Below are 24,004 nucleotides of genomic sequence, written 5' to 3' on the forward strand. Positions count from 1 at the left end.
AATCAAGATTGTCAAGGGGATTCTGCTGTTTTGCCAGTTCATAGCAAGAGATGGGGATCCAAAACACCTGACAGGAAACCAATAAAGATTCATGTTGGACAGAAAAATAACGTGGCCACAGCCTCAAAGCAAAAGGCATCTATTTTCAGTGATGAAATATAATATAATTATAAATTGTCTGTTATTTTACTTTCCAAGTATTTTACTTTCCAAGTATTCAATAAAATGTGCATTTGGCAAAAGTCCTTTGAGCCGGATTTGAACCAGCGACCTAAGGATGCCTGTTTTACCACTACAGTCCTCCGCTCTACCAACTGAGCTTTCGAAGGCTTGGCAAATCAATCTCTAGCAAACTCAATACGAGCTTCCACTTCAACCGTCGACTTGTAAACATCTCTTGCAATTCGTGCAAAATACTACAAATTTGGCTTGTGAGGTTCCCGAATTGAGTAAAAGCACATCAGTTCCCAATTAAAAAAATGACCCCCTCCGCAGTCTCCCGCATGTTAATGACCACCATACTAAGGGGGAAAAGTTGAAAGGCGGCGCCTCACAGGCCATCTCCTCAGAGTATTCAGCCGTGTTGGGCCTTGACAATATTTTAATATCTTGGATGGTGTATAGTGTTCTCTCATTTCCCTTGAGAAATCAAGATTGTCAAGGGGATTCTGCTGTTTTGCCAGTTCATAGCAAGAGATGGGGATCCAAAACACCTGACAGGAAACCAATGAAGATTCGTGTTGGACAGAAAAATAACGTGGCCACAGCCTCAAAGCAAAAGGCATCTATTTTCAGTGATGAAATATAATATAATTATAAATTGTCTGTTATTTTACTTTCCAAGTATTTTACTTTCCAAGTATTCAATAAAATGTGCATTTGGCAAAAGTCCTTTGAGCCGGATTTGAACCAGCGACCTAAGGATGCCTGTTTTACCACTACAGTCCTCCGCTCTACCAACTGAGCTATCGAAGGCTTGGCAAATCAACTCTAGCAAACTGAATACGAGCTTCCACTTCAACCGTCGACTTGTAAACATCTCTTGCAATTCGTGCAAAATACTACAAATTTGGCTTGTGAGGTTCCCGAATTGAGTAAAAGCACATCAGTTCACAATTAAAAAAATGACCCCCTCCGCAGTCGCCCGCATGTTACTGACCACCATACTAAGGGGGAAAAGCTGAAAGGCGGCACCTCACAGGCCATCTCCTCAGAGTATTCAGCCGCGTTGGGCCTTGACAATATTTTAATATCTTGGATGGTGTATAGTGTTCTCTCATTTCTCTTGAGAAATCAAGATTGTCAAGGGGATTCTGCTGTTTTGCCAGTTCATAGCAAGAGATGGGGATCCAAAACACCTGACAGGAAACCAATGAAGATTCGTGTTGGACAGAAAAATAACGTGGTCACAGCCTCAAAGCAAAAGGCATCTATTTTCAGTGATGAAATATAATATAATTATAAATTGTCTGTTATTTTACTTTCCAAGTATTTTACTTTCCAAGTATTCAATAAAATGTGCATTTGGCAAAAGTCCTTCGAGCCGGATTTGAACCAGCGACCTAAGGATGCCTGTTTTACCACTACAGTCCTCCGCTCTACCAACTGAGCTATCGAAGGCTTGGCAAATCAGTCTCTAGCAAGCTCAATACGAGCTTCCACTTCAACCGTCGACATTCAAACATCTCTTGCAATTCGTGCAAAATACTACAAATTTGGCTTGTGAGGTTCCCGAATTGAGTAAAAGCACATCAGTTCCCAATTAAAAAAATGACCCCCTCCGCAGTCTCCCGCATGTTACTGACCACCATACAAAGGAGGAAAAGTTGAAAGGCGGCGCCTCACAGGCCATCTCCTCAGAGTATTCATCAGTGTTCGGCCTTGACAATATTTTAATATCTTGGATGGTGTATAGTGTTCTCCCATTTCCCTTGAGAAATCAAGATTGTCAAGGGGATTCTGCTGTTTTGTCAGTTCATAGCAAGAGATGGGGATCCAAAATACCTCACAGGAAACCAACGAAGATTGGTGTCGGACAGAAAAATAACGTGGCCACAGCCTCAAAGCAAAAGGCATCTATTTTCAGTGATGAAATATAATATAATTATAAATTGTCTGTTATTTTACTTTCCAAGTATTTTACTTTCCAAGTATTCAATAAAATGTGCATTTGGCAAAAGTCCTTCGAGCCGGATTTGAACCAGCGACCTAAGGATGCCTGTTTTACCACTACAGTCCTCTGCTCTACCAACTGAGCTATCGAAGGCTTGGCAAATCGTTCTCTAGCAAACTCAATACGAGCTTCCACTTCAACCGTCGACTTGTAAACATCTCTTGCAATTCGTGCAAAATACTACAAATTTGGCTTGTGACGTTCCCGAATTGAGTAAAAGCACATCAGTTCCCAATTAAAAAAATGACCCCCTCCGCAGTCTCCCGCATGTTACTGACCACCATACAAAGGAGGAAAAGTTGAAAGGCGGCGCCTCACAGGCCATCTCCTCAGAGTATTCATCAGTGTTCGGCCTTGACAATATTTTAATATCTTGGATGGTGTATAGTGTTCTCCCATTTCCCTTGATAAATCAAGATTGTCAAGGGGATTCTGCTGTTTTGTCAGTTCATAGCAAGAGATGGGGATCCAAAATACGTCACAGGAAACCAACGAAGATTGGTGTCGGACAGAAAAATAACGTGGCCACAGCCTCAAAGCAAAAGGCATCTATTTTCAGTGATGAAATATAATATAATTATAAATATTCTGTTATTTTATTTTCCAAGTATTTTACTTTCCAAGTATTCAATAAAATTTGCATTTGGCAAAAGTCCTTCGAGCCGGATTTGAACCAGCAACCTAAGGATGCCTGTTTTACCACTACAGTCCTCCGCTCTACCAACTGAGCTTTCGAAGGCTTGGCAAATTATTCTCTAGCAAACTCAATACGAGCTTCCACTTCAACCGTCGACTTGTAAACATCTCTTGCAATTCGTGCAAAATACTACAAATTTGGCTTGTGAGGTTCCCGAATTGAGTAAAAGCACATCAGTTCCCAATTAAAAAAATGACCCCCTCCGCAGTCTCCCGCATGTTAATGACCACCATACTAAGGGGGAAAAGTTGAAAGGTGGCGCCTCACAGGCCATCTCCTCAGAGTATTCAGCCGTGTTGGGCCTTGACAATATTTTAATATCTTGGATGGTGTATAGTGTTCTCTCATTTCCCTTGAGAAATCAAGATTGTCAAGGGGATTCTGCTGTTTTGCCAGTTCATAGCAAGAGATGGGGATCAAAAACACCTGACAGGAAACCAATGAAGATTCGTGTTGGACAGAAAAATAACGTGGCCACAGCCTCAAAGCAAAAGGCATCTATTTTCAGTGATGAAATATAATATAATTATAAATTGTCTGTTATTTTACTTTCCAAGTATTTTACTTTCCAAGTATTCAATAAAATGTGCATTTGGCAAAAGTCCTTTGAGCCGGATTTGAACCAGTGACCTAAGGATGCCTGTTTTACCACTACAGTCCTCCGCTCTACCAACTGAGCTATCGAAGGCTTGGCAAATCAGTCTCTAGCAAGCTCAATACGAGCTTCCACTTCAACCGTCGACATTCAAACATCTCTTGCAATTCGTGCAAAATACTACAAATTTGGCTTGTGAGGTTCCCGAATTGAGTAAAAGCACATCAGTTCACAATTAAAAAAATGACCCCCTCCGCAGTGTCCCGCATGTTACTGACCACCATACAAAGGAGGAAAAGTTGAAAGGCGGCGCCTCACAGGCCATCTCCTCAGAGTATTCATCAGTGTTCGGCCTTGACAATATTTTATTATCTTGGATGGTGTATAGTGTTCTCCCATTTCCCTTGAGAAATCAAGATTGTCAAGGGGATTCTGCTGTTTTGTCAGTTCATAGCAAGAGATGGGGATCCAAAATACCTCACAGGAAACCAACGAAGATTGGTGTCGGACAGAAAAATAACGTGGCCACAGCCTCAAAGCAAAAGGCATCTATTTTCAGTTATGAAATATAATATAATTATAAATTGTCTGTTATTTTACTTTCCAAGTATTTTACTTTCCAAGTATTCAATAAAATGTGCATTTGGCAAAAGTCCTTCGAGCCGGATTTGAAACAGCGACCTAAGGATGCCTGTTTTACCACTACAGTCCCACGCTCTACCAACTGAGCTATCGAAGGCTTGGCAAATCTTTCTCTAGCAAACTCAATACGAGCTTCAACTTCAACCGTCGACTTGTAAACATCTCTTGCAATTCGTGCAAAATACTGCAAATTTGGCTTGTGAGGTTCCCGAATTGAGTAAAAGCACATCAGTTCCCAATTAAAAAAATGACCCCCTCCGCAGTCTCCCGCATGTTAATGACCACCATACTAAGGGGGAAAAGTTGAAAGGCGGCGCCTCACAGGCCATCTCCTCAGAGTATTCAGCCGTGTTGGGCCTTGACAATATTTTAATATCTTGGATGGTGTATAGTGTTCTCTCATTTCCCTTGAGAAATCAAGATTGTCAAGGGGATTCTGCTGTTTTGCCAGTTCATAGCAAGAGATGGGGATCCAAAACACCTGACAGGAAACCAATGAAGATTCGTGTTGGACAGAAAAATAACGTGGCCACAGCCTCAAAGCAAAAGGCATCTATTTTCAGTGATGAAATATAATATAATTATAAATTGTCTGTTATTTTACTTTCCAAGTATTTTACTTTCCAAGTATTCAATAAAATGTGCATTTGGCAAAAGTCCTTTGAGCCGGATTTGAACCAGCGACCTAAGGATGCCTGTTTTACCACTACAGTCCTCCGCTCTACCAACTGAGCTTTCGAAGGCTTGGCAAATCAATCTCTAGCAAACTCAATACGAGCTTGCACTTCAACCGTCGACTTGTAAACATCTCTTGCAATTCGTGCAAAATACTACAAATTTGGCTTGTGAGGTTCCCGAATTGAGTAAAAGCACATCAGTTCCCAATTAAAAAAATGACCCCCTCCGCAGTCTCCCGCATGTTAATGACCACCATACTAAGGGGGAAAAGTTGAAAGGCGGCGCCTCACAGGCCATCTCCTCAGAGTATTCAGCCGTGTTGGGCCTTGACAATATTTTAATATCTTGGATGGTGTATAGTGTTCTCTCATTTCCCTTGAGAAATCAAGATTGTCAAGGGGATTCTGCTGTTTTGCCAGTTCATAGCAAGAGATGGGGATCCAAAACACCTGACAGGAAACCAATGAAGATTCGTGTTGGACAGAAAAATAACGTGGCCACAGCCTCAAAGCAAAAGGCATCTATTTTCAGTGATGAAATATAATATAATTATAAATTGTCTGTTATTTTACTTTCCAAGTATTTTACTTTCCAAGTATTCAATAAAATGTGCATTTGGCAAAAGTCCTTTGAGCCGGATTTGAACCAGCGACCTAAGGATGCCTGTTTTACCACTACAGTCCTCCGCTCTAGCAACTGAGCTATCGAAGGCTTGGCAAATCAGTCTCTAGCAAGCTCAATACGAGCTTCCACTTCAACCGTCGACATTCAAACATCTCTTGCAATTCGTGCAAAATACTACAAATTTGGCTTGTGAGGTTCCCGAATTGAGTAAAAGCACATCAGTTCACAATTAAAAAAATGACCCCCTCCGCAGTGTCCCGCATGTTACTGACCACCATACAAAGGAGGAAAAGTTGAAAGGCGGCGCCTCACAGGCCATCTCCTCAGAGTATTCATCAGTGTTCGGCCTTGACAATATTTTTATATCTTGGATGGTGTATAGTGTTCTCCCATTTCCCTTGAGAAATCAAGATTGTCAAGGGGATTCTGCTGTTTTGTCAGTTCATAGCAAGAGATGGGGATCCAAAATACCTCACAGGAAACCAACGAAGATTGGTGTCGGACAGAAAAATAACGTGGCCACAGCCTCAAAGCAAAAGGCATCTATTTTCAGTTATGAAATATAATATAATTATAAATTGTCTGTTATTTTACTTTCCAAGTATTTTACTTTCCAAGTATTCAATACAATGTGCATTTGGCAAAAGTCCTTCGAGCCGGATTTGAAACAGCGACCTAAGGATGCCTGTTTTACCACTACAGTCCCACGCTCTACCAACTGAGCTATCGAAGGCTTGGCAAACCGTTCTCTAGCAAACTCAATACGAGCTTCCACTTCAACCGTCGACTTGTAAACATCTCTTGCAATTCGTGCAAAATACTACAAATTTGGCTTGTGAGGTTCCCGAATTGAGTAAAAGCACATCAGTTCCCAATTAAAAAAATGACCCCCTCCGCAGTCTCCCGCATGTTAATGACCACCATACTAAGGGGGAAAAGTTGAAAGGCGGCGCCTCACAGGCCATCTCCTCAGAGTATTCAGCCGTGTTGGGCCTTGACAATATTTTAATATCTTGGATGGTGTATAGTGTTCTCTCATTTCCCTTGAGAAATCAAGATTGTCAAGGGGATTCTGCTGTTTTGCCAGTTCATAGCAAGAGATGGGGATCCAAAACACCTGACAGGAAACCAATGAAGATTCGTGTTGGACAGAAAAATAACGTGGCCACAGCCTCAAAGCAAAAGGCATCTATTTTCAGTGATGAAATATAATATAATTATAAATTGTCTGTTATTTTACTTTCCAAGTATTTTACTTTCCAAGTATTCAATAAAATGTGCATTTGGCAAAAGTCCTTTGAGCCGGATTTGAACCAGCGACCTAAGGATGCCTGTTTTACCACTACAGTCCTCCGCTCTACCAACTGAGCTATCAAAGGCTTGGCAAATCAACTCTAGCAAACTCAATACGAGCTTCCACTTCAACCGTCGACTTGTAAACATCTCTTGCAATTCGTGCAAAATACTACAAATTTGGCTTGTGAGGTTCCCGAATTGAGTAAAAGCACATCAGTTCACAATTAAAAAAATGACCCCCTCCGCAGTCGCCCGCATGTTACTGACCACCATACTAAGGGGGAAAAGTTGAAAGGCGGCACCTCACAGGCCATCTCCTCAGAGTATTCAGCCGCGTTGGGCCTTGACAATATTTTAATATCTTGGATGGTGTATAGTGTTCTCTCATTTCTCTTGAGAAATCAAGATTGTCAAGGGGATTCTGCTGTTTTGCCAGTTCATAGCAAGAGATGGGGATCCAAAACACCTCACAGGAAACCAATGAAGATTCGTGTTGGACAGAAAAATAACGTGGCCACAGCCTCAAAGCAAAAGGCATCTATTTTCAGTGATGAAATATAATATAATTATAAATTGTCTGTTATTTTACTTTCCAAGTATTTTACTTTCCAAGTATTCAATAAAATGTGCATTTGGCAAAAGTCCTTCGAGCAGGATTTGAACCAGCGACCTAAGGATGCCTGTTTTACCACTACAGTCCTCCGCTCTACCAACTGAGCTATCGAAGGCTTGGCAAATCAGTCTCTAGCAAGCTCAATACGAGCTTCTACTTCAACCGTCGACATTCAAACATCTCTTGCAATTCGTGCAAAATACTACAAATTTGGCTTGTGAGGTTCCCGAATTGAGTAAAATCACATCAGTTCACAATTAAAAAAATGACCCCCTCCGCAGTGTCCCGCATGTTACTGACCACCATACAAAGGAGGAAAAGTTGAAAGGCGGCGCCTCACAGGCCATCTCCTCAGAGTATTCATCAGTGTTCGGCCTTGACAATATTTTAATATCTTGGATGGTGTATAGTGTTCTCCCATTTCCCTTGAGAAATCAAGATTGTCAAGGGGATTCTGCTGTTTTGTCAGTTCATAGCAAGAGATGGGGATCCAAAATACCTCACAGGAAACCAACGAAGATTGGTGTCGGACAGAAAAATAACGTGGCCACAGCCTCAAAGCAAAAGGCATCTATTTTCAGTGATGAAATATAATATAATTATAAATTGTCTGTTATTTTACTTTCCAAGTATTTTACTTTCCAAGTATTCAATACAATGTGCATTTGGCAAAATTCCTTCGAGCCGGATTTGAAACAGCGACCTAAGGATGCCTGTTTTACCACTACAGTCCTCCGCTCTACCCACTGAGCTATCGAAGGCTTGGCAAATCGTTCTCTAGCAAACTCAATACGAGCTTCCACTTCAACCGTCGACTTGTAAACATCTCTTGCAATTCGTGCAAAATACTACAAATTTGGCTTGTGACGTTCCCGAATTGAGTAAAAGCACATCAGTTCCCAATTAAAAAAATGACCCCCTCCGCAGTCTCCCGCATGTTACTGACCACCATACTAAGGGGGAAAAGTTGAAAGGCGGCGCCTCACAGGCCATCTCCTCAGAGTATTCAGCCGTGTTGGGCCTTGACAATATTTTAATATCTTGGATGGTGTATACTGTTCTCTCATTTCCCTTGAGAAATCAAGATTGTCAAGGGGATTCTGCTGTTTTGCCAGTTCATAGCAAGAGATGGGGATCCGAAACACCTCACAGGCAACCAATGAAGATTGGTGTTGGACAGAAACATAACGTGGCCACAGCCTCAAAGCAAAAGGCATCTATTTTCAGTGATGAAATATAATATAATTATAAATTGTCTGTTATTTTATTTTCCAAGTATTTCACTTTCCAAGTATTCAATAAAATTTGCATTTGGCAAAAGTCCTTCGAGCCGGATTTGAACCAGCGACCTAAGGATGCCTGTTTTACCACTACAGTCCTCCGCTCTACCAACTGAGCTTTCGAAGGCTTGGCAAATCATTCTCTAGCAAACTCAATACGAGGTTCCACTTCAACCGTCGACATTCAAACATCTCTTGCAATTCGTGCAAAATACTACAAATTTGGCTTGTGAGGTTCCCGAATTGAGTAAAAGCACATCGGTTCACAATTAAAAAAATGACCCCCTCCGCAGTCTCCCGCATGTTACTGACCACCATACTAAGGAGGAAAAGTTGAAAGGCGGCACCTCACAGGCCATCTCCTCAGAGTATTCAGCCGCGTTGGGCCTTGACAATATTTTAATATCTTGGATGGTGTATAGTGTTCTCTCATTCCCCTTGAGAAATCAAGATTGTCAAGGGGATTCTGCTGTTTTGCCAGTTCATAGCAAGAGATGGGGATCCAAAACACCTCACAGGAAACCAATGAAGATTCGTGTTGGACAGAAAAATAACGTGGCCACAGCCTCAAAGCAAAAGGCATCTATTTTCAGTGATGAAATATAATATAATTATAAATTGTCTGTTATTTTACTTTCCAAGTATTTTACTTTCCAAGTATTCAATAAAATTTGCATTTGGCAAAAGTCCTTCAATCCGGATTTCAACCAGCGATCTAAGGATGCCTGTTTAACCACGACAGTCCTCCGCTCTACCAACTGAGCTATCGAAGGATTGGCAAATCAGTCTCTAGCAAGCTCAATACGAGCTTCCACTTCAACCGTCGACATGCAAACATCTATTGCAATTCGTGCAAAATACTACAAATTTGGCTTGTGAGGTTCCCGAATTGAGTAAAAGCACATCAGTTCCCAATTAAAAAAATGACCCCCTCCGCAGTCTCCCGCATGTTACTGACCACCATACTAAGGGGGAAAAGTTGAAAGGCGCGCCTCACAGGCCATCTCCTCAGAGTATTCAGCCGTGTTGGGCCTTGACAATATTTTAATATCTTGGATGGTGTATAGTGTTCTCTGATTTTCCTTGAGAAATCAAGATTGTCAAGGGGATTCTGCTGTTTTGCCAGTTCATAGCAAGAGATGGGGATCAAAAAAACACCTCACAGGAAACCAAAGAAGATTGGTGTTGGACAGAAAAATAACGTGGCCACAGCCTCAAAGCAAAAGGCATCTATTTTCAGTGATGAAATATAATATAATTATAAATTGTCTGTTATGTTATTTTCCAAGTATTTTACTTTCCAAGTATTCAATAAAATGTGCATTTGGCAAAAGTCCTTCGAGCCGGATTTGAACCAGCGACCTAAGGATGCCTGTTTTACCACTACACTCCCCTCTACCAACTGAGCTATCGAAGGATCGGCAAACCATTCTCTAGCAAGCTCAATTCGAGCTTCCACTTCAACCGTCGACATGCAAACATCTCTTGCAATTCGTGCAAAATACTACTAATTTGGCTTGTGAGGTTCCCGAATTGAGTAAAAGCACATCAGTTTCCCAATTAAAAAAATGAGCGCCTCCGCAGTCTCCCGCATGTTACTGACCACCATACTAAGGGGGAAAAGTTGAAAGGCGGCGCCTCACAGGCCATCTCCTCAGAGTATTCAGCCGTGTTGGGCCTTGACAATATTTTAATATCTTGGATGGTGTATAGTGTTCTCTCATTTCCCTTGAGAAATCAAGATTGTCAAGGGGATTCTGCTGTTTTGCCAGTTCATAGCAAGAGATGGGGATCCAAAACACCTCACAGGAAACCAATGAAGATTGGGGTTGAACAGAAACATAACGTGGCCACAGCCTCAAAGCAAAAGGCATCTATTTTCAGTGATGAAATATAATATAATTATAAATTGTCTGTTATTTTATTTTCCAAGTATTTTACTTTCCAAGTATTCAATAAAATTTGCATTTGGCAAAAGTCCTTCAATCCGGATTTCAACCAGCGACCTAAGGATGCCTGTTTTACCACTACAGTCCTCCGCTCTACCAACTGAGCTATCAAAGGCTTGGCAAATCAGTCTCTAGCAAGCTCAATACGAGCTTCCACTTCAACCGTCGACATGCAAACATCTATTGCAATTCGTGCAAAATACTACAAATTTGGCTTGTGAGGTTCCCGAATTGAGTAAAAGCACATCAGTTCCCAATTAAAAAAATGACCCCCTCCGCAGTCTCCCGCATGTTACTGACCGCCATACTAAGGAGGAAAAGTTGAAAGGCGGCGCCTCACAGGCCATCTCCTCAGAGTATTCATCAGTGTTCGGCCTTGACAATATTTTAATATCTTGGATGGTGTATAGTGTTCTCCCATTTCCCTTGAGAAATCAAGATTGTCAAGGGGATTCTGCTGTTTTGCCAGTTCATAGCAAGAGATGGGGATCCAAAACACCTCACAGGAAAACAATGAAGATTGGTGTTGGACAGAAACATAACGTGGCCACAGCCTCAAAGCAAAAGGCATCTATTTTCAGTGATGAAATATAATATAATTATAAATTGTCTGTTATTTTATTTTCCAAGTATTTTACTTTCCAAGTATTCAATAAAATTTGCATTTGGCAAAAGCCCTTCAAGCCGGATTTGAACCAGCAACCTAAGGATGCCTGTTTTACCACTACAGTCCTCTGCTCAACCAACTGAGCGATCAAACGCTTGGCAAATCATTCTCTAGCAAACTCAATACGAGCCTCCACTTCAACCGTCGACTTGTAAACATCTCTTGCAATTCGTGCAAAATACCACAAATTTGGCTTGTGAGGTTCCCGAATTGAGTAAAAGCACATCAGTTCCCAATTAAAAAAATGACCCTCTCCGCAGTCTCCCGCATGTTACTGACCACCATACTAAGGGGGAAAAGTTGAAAGGCGGCGCCTCACAGGCCATCTCCTCAGAGTATTCAGCCGTGTTGGGCCTTGACAATATTTTAATATCTTGGATGATGTATAGTGTTCTCCCATTTCCCTTGAGAAATCAAGATTGTCAAGGGGATTATGCTGTTTTGCCAGTTCATAGCAAGAGATGGGGATCAAAAAAAACACCTCACAGGAAACCAAAGAAGATTGGTGTTGGACAGAAAAATAATGTGGCCACAGCCTCAAAGCAAAAGGCATCTATTTTCAGTGATGAAATATAATATAATTATAAATTGTCTGTTATGTTATTTTCCAAGTATTTTACTTTCCAAGTATTCAATAAAATGTGCATTTGGCAAAAGTCCTTCGAGCCGGATTTGAACCAGCTACCTAAGGATGCCTGTTTTACCACTACAGTCCTCCGCTCTACCAACTGAGCTATCGAAGGCTAGGCAAACCAGTCTCTAGCAAGCTCAATACGAGCTTCCACTTCAACCGTCGACATTCAAACATCTCTTGCAATTCGTGCAAAATACTACAAATTTGGCTTGTGAGGTTCCCGAATTGAGTAAAAGCACATAGGTTCACAATTAAAAAAATGACCCCCTCCGCAGTCTCCCGCATGTTACTGACCACCATACTAAGGAGGAAAAGTTGAAAGGCGGCGCCTCACAGGCCATCTCCTCAGAGTATTCATCAGTGTTCGGCCTTGACAATATTTTAATATCTTGGATGGTGTATAGTGTTCTCTCATTTTCCTTGAGAAGTCAAGATTGTCAAGGGGATTCTGCTGTTTTGCCAGTTCATAGCAAGAAATGGGGATCCAAAACACCTCACAGGAAACCAATGAAGATTCGTGTTGGACAGAAAAATAACGTGGCCACAGCCTCAAAGCAAAAGGCATCTATTTTCAGTGATGAAATATAATATAATTATAAATTGTCTGTTATTTTACTTTCCAAGTATTTTACTTTCCAAGTATTCAATAAAATGTGCATTTGGCAAAAGTCCTTTGAGCCGGATTTGAACCAGCGACGAGCTATCGAAGGCTTGGCAAATCATTCTCTAGCAAACTCAATACGAGCTTCCACTTCAACCGTCGACTTGTAAACATCTCTTGCAATTCGTGCAAAATACTACAAATTTGGCTTGTGAGGATCCCGAATTGAGAAAAAGCACATCAGTTCCCAATTAAAAAAATGACCCCCTCCGCAGTCTCCCGCATGTTACTGACCACCATACTAAGGGGGAAAAGTTGAAAGGCGGCACCTCACAGGCCATCTCCTCAGAGTATTCAGCCGCGTAGGGCCTTGACAATATTTTAATATCTTGGATGGTGTATAGTGTTCTCTCATTTTCCTTGAGAAATCAAGATTGTCAGGGGGATTATGCTGTTTTGCCAGTTCATAGCAAGAGATGGGGATCAAAAAAACACCTCACAGGAAACCAAAGAAGATTGGTGTTGGACAGAAAAATAATGTGGCCACAGCCTCAAAGCAAAAGGCATCTATTTTCAGTGATGAAATATAATATAATTATAAATTGTCTGTTATTTTACTTTCCAAGTATTTTACTTTCCAAGTATTCAATAAAATGTGCATTTGGCAAAAGTCCTTCGAGCCGGATTTGAACCATCGACCTAAGGATGTCTGTTTTACCACTACAGTCCTCCGCTGTACCAACTGAACTATCGAAGGCTTGTCAAATCAGTCTCTAGCAAGCTCAATACGAGCTTCCACTTCAACCGTCGACATTCAAACATCTCTTGCAATTCGTGCAAAATACTACAAATTTGGCTTGTGAGGTTCCCGAATTGAGTAAAAGCACATCAGTTCACAATTAAAAAAATGACCCCCTCCGCAGTCTCCCGCATGTTACTGACCACCATACTAAGGAGGAAAAGTTGAAAGGCGGCGCCTCACAGGCCATCTCCTCAGAGTATTCATCAGTGTTCGGCCTTGACAATATTTTAATATCTTGGATGGTGTATAGTGTTCTCCCATTTCCCTTGATAAATCAAGATTGTCAAGGGGATTCTGCTGTTTTGTCAGTTCATAGCAAGAGATGGGGATCCAAAATACCTCACAGGAAACCAACGAAGATTGGTGTCGGACAGAAAAATAACGTGGCCACAGCCTCAAAGCAAAAGGCATCTATTTTCAGTGATGAAATATAATATAATTATAAATTGTCTGTTATTTTACTTTCCAAGTATTTTACTTTCCAAGTATTCAATAAAATGTGCATTTGGCAAAAGTCCTTTGAACCGGATTTGAACCAGCGACGAGCTATCGAAGGCTTGGCAAATCATTCTCTAGCAAACTCAATACGAGCTTCCACTTCAACCGTCGACTTGTAAACATCTCTTGCAATTTGTGCAAAATACTACAAATTTGGCTTGTGAGGTTCCCGAATTGAGTAAAAGCACATCAGTTCCCAATTAAAAAAATGACCCCCTCCGCAATCTCCCGCATGTTACTGACCACCATACTAAGGGGGAAAAGTTGAAAGGCGCGCCTCACAGGCCATCTCCTCAGAGTATTCAGCAGTGTTGGGCCTTGACAATATTTTAATATCTTGGATGGTGTATAGTGTTCTCCCGTTTCCCTTGAGAAATCAAGATTGTCAAGGGGATTCTGCTGTTTTGTCAGTTCATAGCAAGAGATGGGGATCCAAAACACCTCACAGGAAACCAACGAAGATTGGTGTCGGACAGAAACATAACGTGGCCACAGCCTCAAAGCAAAAGGCATCTATTTTCAGTGATGAAATATAATTATAAATTGTCTGTTATTTTATTTTCCAAGCATTTTACTTTCCAACTATTCAATAAAATTTGCATTTGGCAAAAGTCCTTCGAGCAGGATTTGAACCAGCGACCTAAGGATGCCTGTTGTACCACTACAGTCCTCCGCTCTACCAACCGAGCTATCGAAGGCTTGGCAAATCATTCTCTAGCAAACTCAATACGAGCTTCCACTTCAACCGTCGACTTGTAAACATCTCTTGCAATTCGTGCAAAATACTACAAATTTGGCTTGTGAGGTTCCCAAATTGAGTAAAAGCACATCAGTTCCCAATTAAAAAAATGACCCCCTCCGCAGTCTCCCGCATGTTACTGACCACCATACTAAGGGGGAAAAGTTGAAAGGCGGCACCTCACAGGCCATCTCCTCAGAGTATTCAGCCGCGTTGGGCCTTGACAATATTTTAATATCTTGGATGGTGTATAGTGTTCTCTCATTTTCCTTGAGACATCAAGATTGTCAAGGGGATTATGCTGTTTTGCCAGTTCATAGCAAGAGATGGGGATCAAAAAAACACCTCACAGGAAACCAAAGAAGATTGGTGTTGGACAGAAAAATAATGTGGCCACAGCCTCAAAGCAAAAGGCATCTATTTTCTGTGATGAAATATAATATAATTATAAATTGTCTGTTATTTTACTTTCCAAGTATTTTACTTTCCAAGTATTCAATAAAATGTGCATTTGGCAAAAGTCCTTCGAGCCGGATTTGAACCAGCGACCTCAGGATGTCTGTTTTACCACTACAGTCCTCCGATGTACCAACTGAGCTATCTAAGGCTTGGCAAATCAGTCTCTAGCAAGCTCAATACGAGCTTCCACTTCAACCGTCGACATTCAAACATCTCTTGCAATTCGTGCAAAATACTACAAATTTTGCTTGTGAGGTTCCCGAATTGAGTAAAAGCACATCAGTTCACAATTAAAAAAATGACCCCCTCCGCAGTCTCCCGCATGTTACTGACCACCATACTAAGGAGGAAAAGTTGAAAGGCGGTGCCTCACAGGCCATCTCCTCAGAGTATTCATCAGTGTTCGGCCTTGACAATATTTTAATATTTTGGATGGTGTATAGTGTTCACCCATTTCCCTTGATAAATCAAGATTGTCAAGGGGATTCTGCTGTTTTGTCAGTTCATAGCAAGAGATGGGGATCCAAAACACCTCACAGGAAACCAATGAAGATTCGTGTTGGACAGAAAAATAACGTGGCCACAGCCTCAAAGCAAAAGGCATCTATTTTCAGTGATGAAATATAATATAATTATAAATTGTCTGTTATTTTACTTTCCAAGTATTTTACTTTCCAAGTATTCAATAAAATGTGCATTTGGCAAAAGTCCTTTGAGCCGGATTTGAACCAGCGACGAGCTATCGAAGGCTTGGCAAATCATTCTCTAGCAAACTCAATACGAGCTTCCACTTCAACCGTCGACTTGTAAACATCTCTTGCAATTCGTGCAAAATACTACAAATTTGGCTTGTGAGGATCCCGAATTGAGAAAAAGCACATCAGTTCCCAATTAAAAAAATGACCCCCTCCGCAGTCTCCCGCATGTTACTGACCACCATACTAAGGGGGAAAAGTTGAAAGGCGGCACCTCACAGGCCATCTCCTCAGAGTATTCAGCCGCGTTGGGCCTTGACAATATTTTAATATCTTGGATGGTGTATAGTGTTCTCTCATTTTCCTTGAGAAATCAAGATTGTCAGGGGGATTATGCTGTTTTGCCAGTTCATAGCAAGAGATGGGGATCAAAAAAACACCTCACAGGAAACCAAAGAAGATTGGTGTTGGACAGAAAAATAATGTGGCCACAGCCTCAAAGCAAAAGGCATCTATTTTCAGTGATGAAATATAATATAATTATAAATTGTCTGTTATTTTATTTTCCAAGCATTTTACTTTCCAAGTATTCAATAAAATTTGCATTTGGCAAAAGTCCTTCAATCTGGATTTGAACCAGCGACCTAAGGATGCCTGTTTTACCACTACTGTCCTCTGCTCTACCAACTGAGCTATCGAAGGCTTGGCAAATCAGTCTCTAGCAAGCTCAATACGAGCTTCCACTTCAACCATCGACATTCAAACATCTCTTGCAATTCGTGCAAAATACTACAAATTTGGCTTGTGAGGTTCCCGAATTGAGTAAAAGCACATCAGTTCACAATTAAAAAAATTACCCCCTCCACAGTCTCCCGCATGTTACTGACCACCATACTAAGGGGGAAAAGTTGAAAGGCGGCGCCTCACAGGCCATCTCCTCAGAGTATTCAGCCGTGTTGGGCCTTGACAATATTTTAATATCTTGGATGGTGTATAGTGTTCTCTCATTTCCCTTGAGAAATCAAGATTGTCAAGGGGATTCTGCTGTTTTGCCAGTTCATAGCAAGAGATGGGGATCCAAAACACCTCACATGAAACCAATGAAGATTCGTGTTGGACAGAAACATAACGTGGCCACAGCCTCAAAGCAAAAGGCATCTATTTTCAGTGATGAAATATAATATAATTATAAATTGTCTGTTATTTTACTTTCCAAGTATTTTACTTTCCAAGTATTCAATAAAATTTGCATTTGGCAGAAGTCCTTCGAGCCGGATTTGAACCAGCGACCTAAGGATGCCTGTTTTACCACTACAGTCCTCCACTCTACCAACTGAGCTATCGAAGGCTTGGCAAATCATTCTCTAGCAAACTCAATACGAGCTTCCACTTCAACCGTCGACTTGTAAACATCTCTTGCAATTCGTGCAAAATACTACAAATTTGGCTTGTGAGGTTCCCGAATTGAGTAAAAGCACATCAGTTCCCAATTAAAAAAATGACCCCCTCGGCAGTCTCCCGCATGTTAATGACCACCATACTAAGGGGGAAAAGTTGAAAGGCGGCGCCTCACAGGCCATCTCCTCAGAGTATTCAGCCGTGTTGGGCCTTGACAATATTTTAATATCTTGGATGGTGTATAGTGTTCTCTCATTTCCCTTGAGAAATCAAGATTGTCAAGGGGATTCTGCTGTTTTGCCAGTTCATAGCAAGAGATGGGGATCCAAAACACCTGACAGGAAACCAATGAAGATTCGTGTTGGACAGAAAAATAACGTGGCCACAGCCTCAAAGCAAAAGGCATCTATTTTCAGTGATGAAATATAATATAATTATAAATTGTCTGTTATTTTACTTTCCAAGTATTTTACTTTCCAAGTATTCAATAAAATGTGCATTTGGCAAAAGTCCTTTGAGCCGGATTTGAACCAGCGAGCTAAGGATGCCTGTTTTACCACTACAGTCCTCCGCTCTACCAACTGAGCTATCGAAGGCTTGGCAAATCATTCTCTAGCAAGCTCAATACGAGCTTCCACTTCAACCGTCGACATTCAAACATCTCTTGCAATTCGTGCAAAATACTACAAATTTGGCTTGTGAGGTTCCCGAATTGAGTAAAAGCACATCAGTTCACAATTAAAAAAATGACCCCCTCCGCAGTCTCCCGCATGTTACTGACCACCATACAAAGGAGGAAAAGTTGAAAGGCGGCGCCTCACAGGCCATCTCCTCAGAGTATTCATCAGTGTTCGGCCTTGACAATATTTTAATATCTTGGATGGTGTATAGTGTTCTCCCATTTCCCTTGAGAAATCAAGATTGTCAAGGGGATTCTGCTGTTTTGTCAGTTCATAGCAAGAGATGGGGATCCAAAATACCTCACAGGAAACCAACGAAGATTGGTGTCGGACAGAAAAATAACGTGGCCACAGCCTCAAAGCAAAAGGCATCTATTTTCAGTGATGAAATATAATATAATTATAAATTGTCTGTTATTTTACTTTCCAAGTATTTTACTTTCCAAGTATTCAATACAATGTGCATTTGGCAAAAGTCCTTCGAGCCGGATTTGAAACAGCGACCTAAGGATGCCTGTTTTACCACTACAGTCCCACGCTCTACCAACTGAGCTATCGAAGGCTTGGCAAATCGTTCTCTAGCAAACTCAATACGAGCTTCCACTTCAACCGTCGACTTGTAAACATCTCTTGCAATTCGTGCAAAATACTACAAGTTTGGCTTGTGAGGTTCCCGAATTGAGTAAAAGCACATCAGTTCACAATTAAAAAAATGACCCCCTCCGCAGTCTCCCGCATGTTAATGATCACCATACTAAGGGGGAAAAGTTGAAAGGCGGCGCCTTACAGGCCATCTCCTCAGAGTATTCAGCCGTGTTGGGCCTTGACAATATTTTAATATCTTGGATGGTGTATAGTGTTCTCTCATTTCCCTTGAGAAATCAAGATTGTCAAGGGGATTCTGCTGTTTTGCCAGTTCATAGCAAGAGATGGGGATCCAAAACACCTGACAGGAAACCAATGAAGATTCGTGTTGGACAGAAAAATAACGTGGCCACAGCCTCAAAGCAAAAGGCATCTATTTTCAGTGATGAAATATAATATAATTATAAATTGTCTGTTATTTTACTTTCCAAGTATTTTACTTTCCAAGTATTCAATAAAATGTGCATTTGGCAAAAGTCCTTTGAGCCGGATTTGAACCAGCGACCTAAGGATGCCTGTTTTACCACTACAGTCCTCCGCTCTACCAACTGAGCTATCGAAGGCTTGGCAAATCATTCTCTAGCAAGCTCAATACGAGCTTCCACTTCAACCGTCGACATTCAAACATCTCTTGCAATTCGTGCAAAATACTACAAATTTGGCTTGTGAGGTTCCCGAATTGAGTAAAAGCACATCAGTTCACAATTAAAAAAATGACCCCCTCCGCAGTCTCCCGCATGTTACTGACCACCATACAAAGGAGGAAAAGTTGAAAGGCGGCGCCTCACAGGCCATCTCCTCAGAGTATTCATCAGTGTTCGGCCTTGACAATATTTTAATATCTTGGATGGTGTATAGTGTTCTCCCATTTCCCTTGAGAAATCAAGATTGTCAAGGGGATTCTGCTGTTTTGTCAGTTCATAGCAAGAGATGGGGATCCAAAATACCTCACAGGAAACCAACGAAGATTGGTGTCGGACAGAAAAATAACGTGGCCACAGCCTCAAAGCAAAAGGCATCTATTTTCAGTGATGAAATATAATATAATTATAAATTGTCTGTTATTTTACTTTCCAAGTATTTTACTTTCCAAGTATTCAATACAATGTGCATTTGGCAAAAGTCCTTCGAGCCGGATTTGAAACAGCGACCTAAGGATGCCTGTTTTACCACTACAGTCCCACGCTCTACCAACTGAGCTATCGAAGGCTTGGCAAATCGTTCTCTAGCAAACTCAATACGAGCTTCCACTTCAACCGTCGACTTGTAAACATCTCTTGCAATTCGTGCAAAATACTACAAATTTGGCTTGTGAGGTTCCCGAATTGAGTAAAAGCACATCAGTTCACAATTAAAAAAATGACCCCCTCCGCAGTCTCCCGCATGTTAATGATCACCATACTAAGGGGGAAAAGTTGAAAGGCGGCGCCTCACAGGCCATCTCCTCAGAGTATTCAGCCGTGTTGGGCCTTGACAATATTTTAATATCTTGGATGGTGTATAGTGTTCTCTCATTTCCCTTGAGAAATCAAGATTGTCAAGGGGATTCTGCTGTTTTGCCAGTTCATAGCAAGAGATGGGGATCCAAAACACCTGACAGGAAACCAATGAAGATTCGTGTTGGACAGAAAAATAACGTGGCCACAGCCTCAAAGCAAAAGGCATCTATTTTCAGTGATGAAATATAATATAATTATAAATTGTCTGTTATTTTACTTTCCAAGTATTTTACTTTCCAAGAATTCAATAAAATGTGCATTTGGCAAAAGTCCTTTGAGCCGGATTTGAACCAGCGACCTACGGATGCCTGTTTTACCACTACAGTCCTCCGCTCTACCAACTGAGCTATCAAAGGCTTGGCAAATCAACTCTAGCAAACTCAATACGAGCTTCCACTTCAACCGTCGACTTGTAAACATCTCTTGCAATTCGTGCAAAATACTACAAATTTGGCTTGTGAGGTTCCCGAATTGAGTAAAAGCACATCAGTTCACAATTAAAAAAATGACCCCCTCTGCAGTCGCCCGCATGTTACTGACCACCATACTAAGGGGGAAAAGCTGAAAGGCGGCACCTCACAGGCCATCTCCTCAGAGTATTCAGCCGCGTTGGGCCTTGACAATATTTTAATATCTTGGATGGTGTATAGTGTTCTCTCATTTCTCTTGAGAAATCAAGATTGTCAAGGGGATTCTGCTGTTTTGCCAGTTCATAGCAAGAGATGGGGATCCAAAACACCTCACAGGAAACCAATGAAGATTCGTGTTGGACAGAAAAATAACGTGGTCACAGCCTCAAAGCAAAAGGCATCTATTTTCAGTGATGAAATATAATATAATTATAAATTGTCTGTTATTTTACTTTCCAAGTATTTTACTTTCCAAGTATTCAATAAAATGTGCATTTGGCAAAAGTCCTTCGAGCCGGATTTGAACCAGCGACCTAAGGATGCCTGTTTTACCACTACAGTCCTCCGCTCTACCAACTGAGCTATCGAAGGCTTGGCAAATCAGTCTCTAGAAAGCTCAATACGAGCTTCCACTTCAACCGTCGACATTCAAACATCTCTTGCAATTCGTGCAAAATACTACAAATTTGGCTTGTGAGGTTCCCGAATTGAGTAAAAGCACATCAGTTCCCAATTAAAAAAATGACCCCCTCCGCAGTCTCCCGCATGTTACTGACCACCATACAAAGGAGGAAAAGTTGAAAGGCGGCGCCTCACAGGCCATCTCCACAGAGTATTCAGCCGCGTTGGGCCTTGACAATATTTTAATATCTTGGATGGTGTATAGTGTTCTCTCATTTCCCTTGAGAAATCAAGATTGTCAAGGGGATTCTGCTGTTTTGCCAGTTCATAGCAAGAGATGGGGATCCAAAACACCTGACAGGAAACCAATGAAGATTCGTGTTGGACAGAAAAATAACGTGGCCACAGCCTCAAAGCAAAAGGCATCTATTTTCAGTGATGAAATATAATATAATTATAAATTGTCTGTTATTTTACTTTCCAAGTATTTTACTTTCCAAGAATTCAATAAAATGTGCATTTGGCAAAAGTCCTTTGAGCCGGATTTGAACCAGCGACCTACGGATGCCTGTTTTACCACTACAGTCCTCCGCTCTACCAACTGATCTATCAAAGGCTTGGCAAATCAACTCTAGCAAACTCAATACGAGCTTCCACTTCAACCGTCGACTTGTAAACATCTCTTGCAATTCGTGCAAAATACTACAAATTTGGCTTGTGAGGTTCCCGAATTGAGTAAAAGCACATCAGTTCACAATTAAAAAAATGACCCCCTTTGCAGTCGCCCGCATGTTACTGACCACCATACTAAGGGGGAAAAGCTGAAAGGCGGCACCTCACAGGCCATCTCCTCAGAGTATTCAGCCGCGTTGGGCCTTGACAATATTTTAATATCTTGGATGGTGTATAGTGTTCTCTCATTTCTCTTGAGAAATCAAGATTGTCAAGGGGATTCTGCTGTTTTGCCAGTTCATAGCAAGAGATGGGGATCCAAAACACCTCACAGGAAACCAATGAAGATTCGTGTTGGACAGAAAAATAACGTGGTCACAGCCTCAAAGCAAAAGGCATCTATTTTCAGTGATGAAATATAATATAATTATAAATTGTCTGTTATTTTACTTTCCAAGTATTTTACTTTCCAAGTATTCAATAAAATGTGCATTTGGCAAAAGTCCTTCGAGCCGGATTTGAACCAGCGACCTAAGGATGCCTGTTTTACCACTACAGTCCTCCGCTCTACCAACTGAGCTATCGAAGGCTTGGCAAATCAGTCTCTAGCAAGCTCAATACGAGCTTCCACTTCAACCGTCGACATTCAAACATCTCTTGCAATTCGTGCAAAATACTACAAATTTGGCTTGTGAGGTTCCCGAATTGAGTAAAAGCACATCAGTTCCCAATTAAAAAAATGACCCCCTCCGCAGTCTCCCGCATGTTACTGACCACCATACAAAGGAGGAAAAGTTGAAAGGCGGCGCCTCACAGGCCAACTCCTCAGAGTATTCATCAGTGTTCGGCCTTGACAATATTTTAATATCTTGGATGGTGTATAGTGTTCTCCCATTTCCCTTGATAAATCAAGATTGTCAAGGGTATTCTGCTGTTTTGTCAGTTCATAGCAAGAGATGGGGATCCAAAATACGTCACAGGAAACCAACGAAGATTGGTGTCGGACAGAAAAATAACGTGGCCACAGCCTCAAAGCAAAAGGCATCTATTTTCAGTGATGAAATATAATATAATTATAAATATTCTGTTATTTTATTTTCCAAGTATTTTACTTTCCAAGTATTCAATAAAATTTGCATTTGGCATAAGTCCTTCGAGCCGGATTTGAACCAGCAACCTAAGGATGCCTGTTTTACCACTACAGTCCTCCGCTCTACCAACTGAGCTTTCGAAGGCTTGGCAAATCGTTCTCTAGCAAACTCAATACGAGCTTCCACTTCAACAGTCGACTTGTAAACATCTCTTGCAATTCGTGCAAAATACTACAAATTTGGCTTGTGAGGTTCCCGAATTGAGTAAAAGCACATCAGTTCCCAATTAAAAAAATGACCCCCTCCGCAGTCTCCCGCATGTTAATGACCACCATACTAAGGGGGAAAAGTTGAAAGGAGGCGCCTCACAGGCCATCTCCTCAGAGTATTCAGCCGTGTTGGGCCTTGACAATATTTTAATATCTTGGATGGTGTATAGTGTTCTCTCATTTCCCTTGAGAAATCAAGATTGTCAAGGGGATTCTGCTGTTTTGCCAGTTCATAGCAAGAGATGGGGATCCAAAACACCTGACAGGAAACCAATGAAGATTCGTGTTGGACAGAAAAATAACGTGGCCACAGCCTCAAAGCAAAAGGCATCTATTTTCAGTGATGAAATATAATATAATTATAAATTGTCTGTTATTTTACTTTCCAAGTATTTTACTTTCCAAGTATTCAATAAAATGTGCATTTGGCAAAAGTCCTTTGAGCCGGATTTGAACCAGCGACCTAAGGATGCCTGTTTTACCACTACAGTCCTCCGCTCTACCAACTGAGCTATCAAAGGCTTGGCAAATCATCTCTAGCAAACTCAATACGAGCTTCCACTTCAACCGTCGACTTGTAAACATCTCTTGCAATTCGTGCAAAATACTACAAATTTGGCTTGTGAGGTTCCCGAATTGAGTAAAAGCACATCAGTTCACAATTAAAAAAATGACCCCCTCCGCAGTCGCCCGCATGTTACTGACCACCATACTAAGGGGGAAAAGTTGAAAGGCGGCACCTCACAGGCCATCTCCTCAGAGTATTCAGCCGCGTTGGGCCTTGACAATATTTTAATATCTTGGATGGTGTATAGTGTTCTCTCATTTCTCTTGAGAAATCAAGATTGTCAAGGGGATTCTGCTGTTTTGCCAGTTCATAGCAAGAGATGGGGATCCAAAACACCTCACAGGAAACCAATGAAGATTCGTGTTGGACAGAAAAATAACGTGGTCACAGCCTCAAAGCAAAAGGCATCTATTTTCAGTGATGAAATATAATATAATTATAAATTGTCTGTTATTTTACTTTCCAAGTATTTTACTTTCCAAGTATTCAATAAAATGTGCATTTGGCAA

General features: G+C 41.2%; 7 non-coding genes across 7 annotated transcripts; all 7 read right to left on the minus strand.

The window, feature by feature from the left end:
• Positions 1-1,534: 1,534 nt before the first annotated feature.
• TRNAY-GUA (transfer RNA tyrosine (anticodon GUA)) lies at positions 1,535-1,620 on the minus strand. The gene is given in 2 exon segments: positions 1,535-1,570; positions 1,584-1,620. It is a non-coding gene; the product is annotated as a tRNA-Tyr (tRNA).
• Positions 1,621-2,180: 560 nt separating this feature from the next.
• Positions 2,181-2,266, minus strand: TRNAY-GUA (transfer RNA tyrosine (anticodon GUA)). Its single transcript is given in 2 exon segments — positions 2,181-2,216; positions 2,230-2,266. It is a non-coding gene; the product is annotated as a tRNA-Tyr (tRNA).
• Positions 2,267-6,702: 4,436 nt separating this feature from the next.
• TRNAY-GUA (transfer RNA tyrosine (anticodon GUA)) lies at positions 6,703-6,788 on the minus strand. Its single transcript is given in 2 exon segments — positions 6,703-6,738; positions 6,752-6,788. It is a non-coding gene; the product is annotated as a tRNA-Tyr (tRNA).
• A 10,116-nt stretch (positions 6,789-16,904) lies between these two features.
• TRNAY-GUA (transfer RNA tyrosine (anticodon GUA)) lies at positions 16,905-16,990 on the minus strand. Its single transcript is given in 2 exon segments — positions 16,905-16,940; positions 16,954-16,990. It is a non-coding gene; the product is annotated as a tRNA-Tyr (tRNA).
• A 3,789-nt stretch (positions 16,991-20,779) lies between these two features.
• Positions 20,780-20,865, minus strand: TRNAY-GUA (transfer RNA tyrosine (anticodon GUA)). The gene is given in 2 exon segments: positions 20,780-20,815; positions 20,829-20,865. It is a non-coding gene; the product is annotated as a tRNA-Tyr (tRNA).
• A 1,205-nt stretch (positions 20,866-22,070) lies between these two features.
• On the minus strand, positions 22,071-22,156 carry TRNAY-GUA (transfer RNA tyrosine (anticodon GUA)). Its single transcript is given in 2 exon segments — positions 22,071-22,106; positions 22,120-22,156. It is a non-coding gene; the product is annotated as a tRNA-Tyr (tRNA).
• Positions 22,157-23,362: 1,206 nt separating this feature from the next.
• Positions 23,363-23,448, minus strand: TRNAY-GUA (transfer RNA tyrosine (anticodon GUA)). The gene is given in 2 exon segments: positions 23,363-23,398; positions 23,412-23,448. It is a non-coding gene; the product is annotated as a tRNA-Tyr (tRNA).
• Between the last annotated feature and the right edge of the window lie 556 nt (positions 23,449-24,004).

Source organism: Ambystoma mexicanum, chromosome 1p (assembly GCF_040938575.1).
Source record: "Ambystoma mexicanum isolate Mex_15411 chromosome 1p, UKY_AmexF1_1, whole genome shotgun sequence".
Lineage (NCBI taxonomy): Eukaryota > Metazoa > Chordata > Amphibia > Caudata > Ambystomatidae > Ambystoma > Ambystoma mexicanum.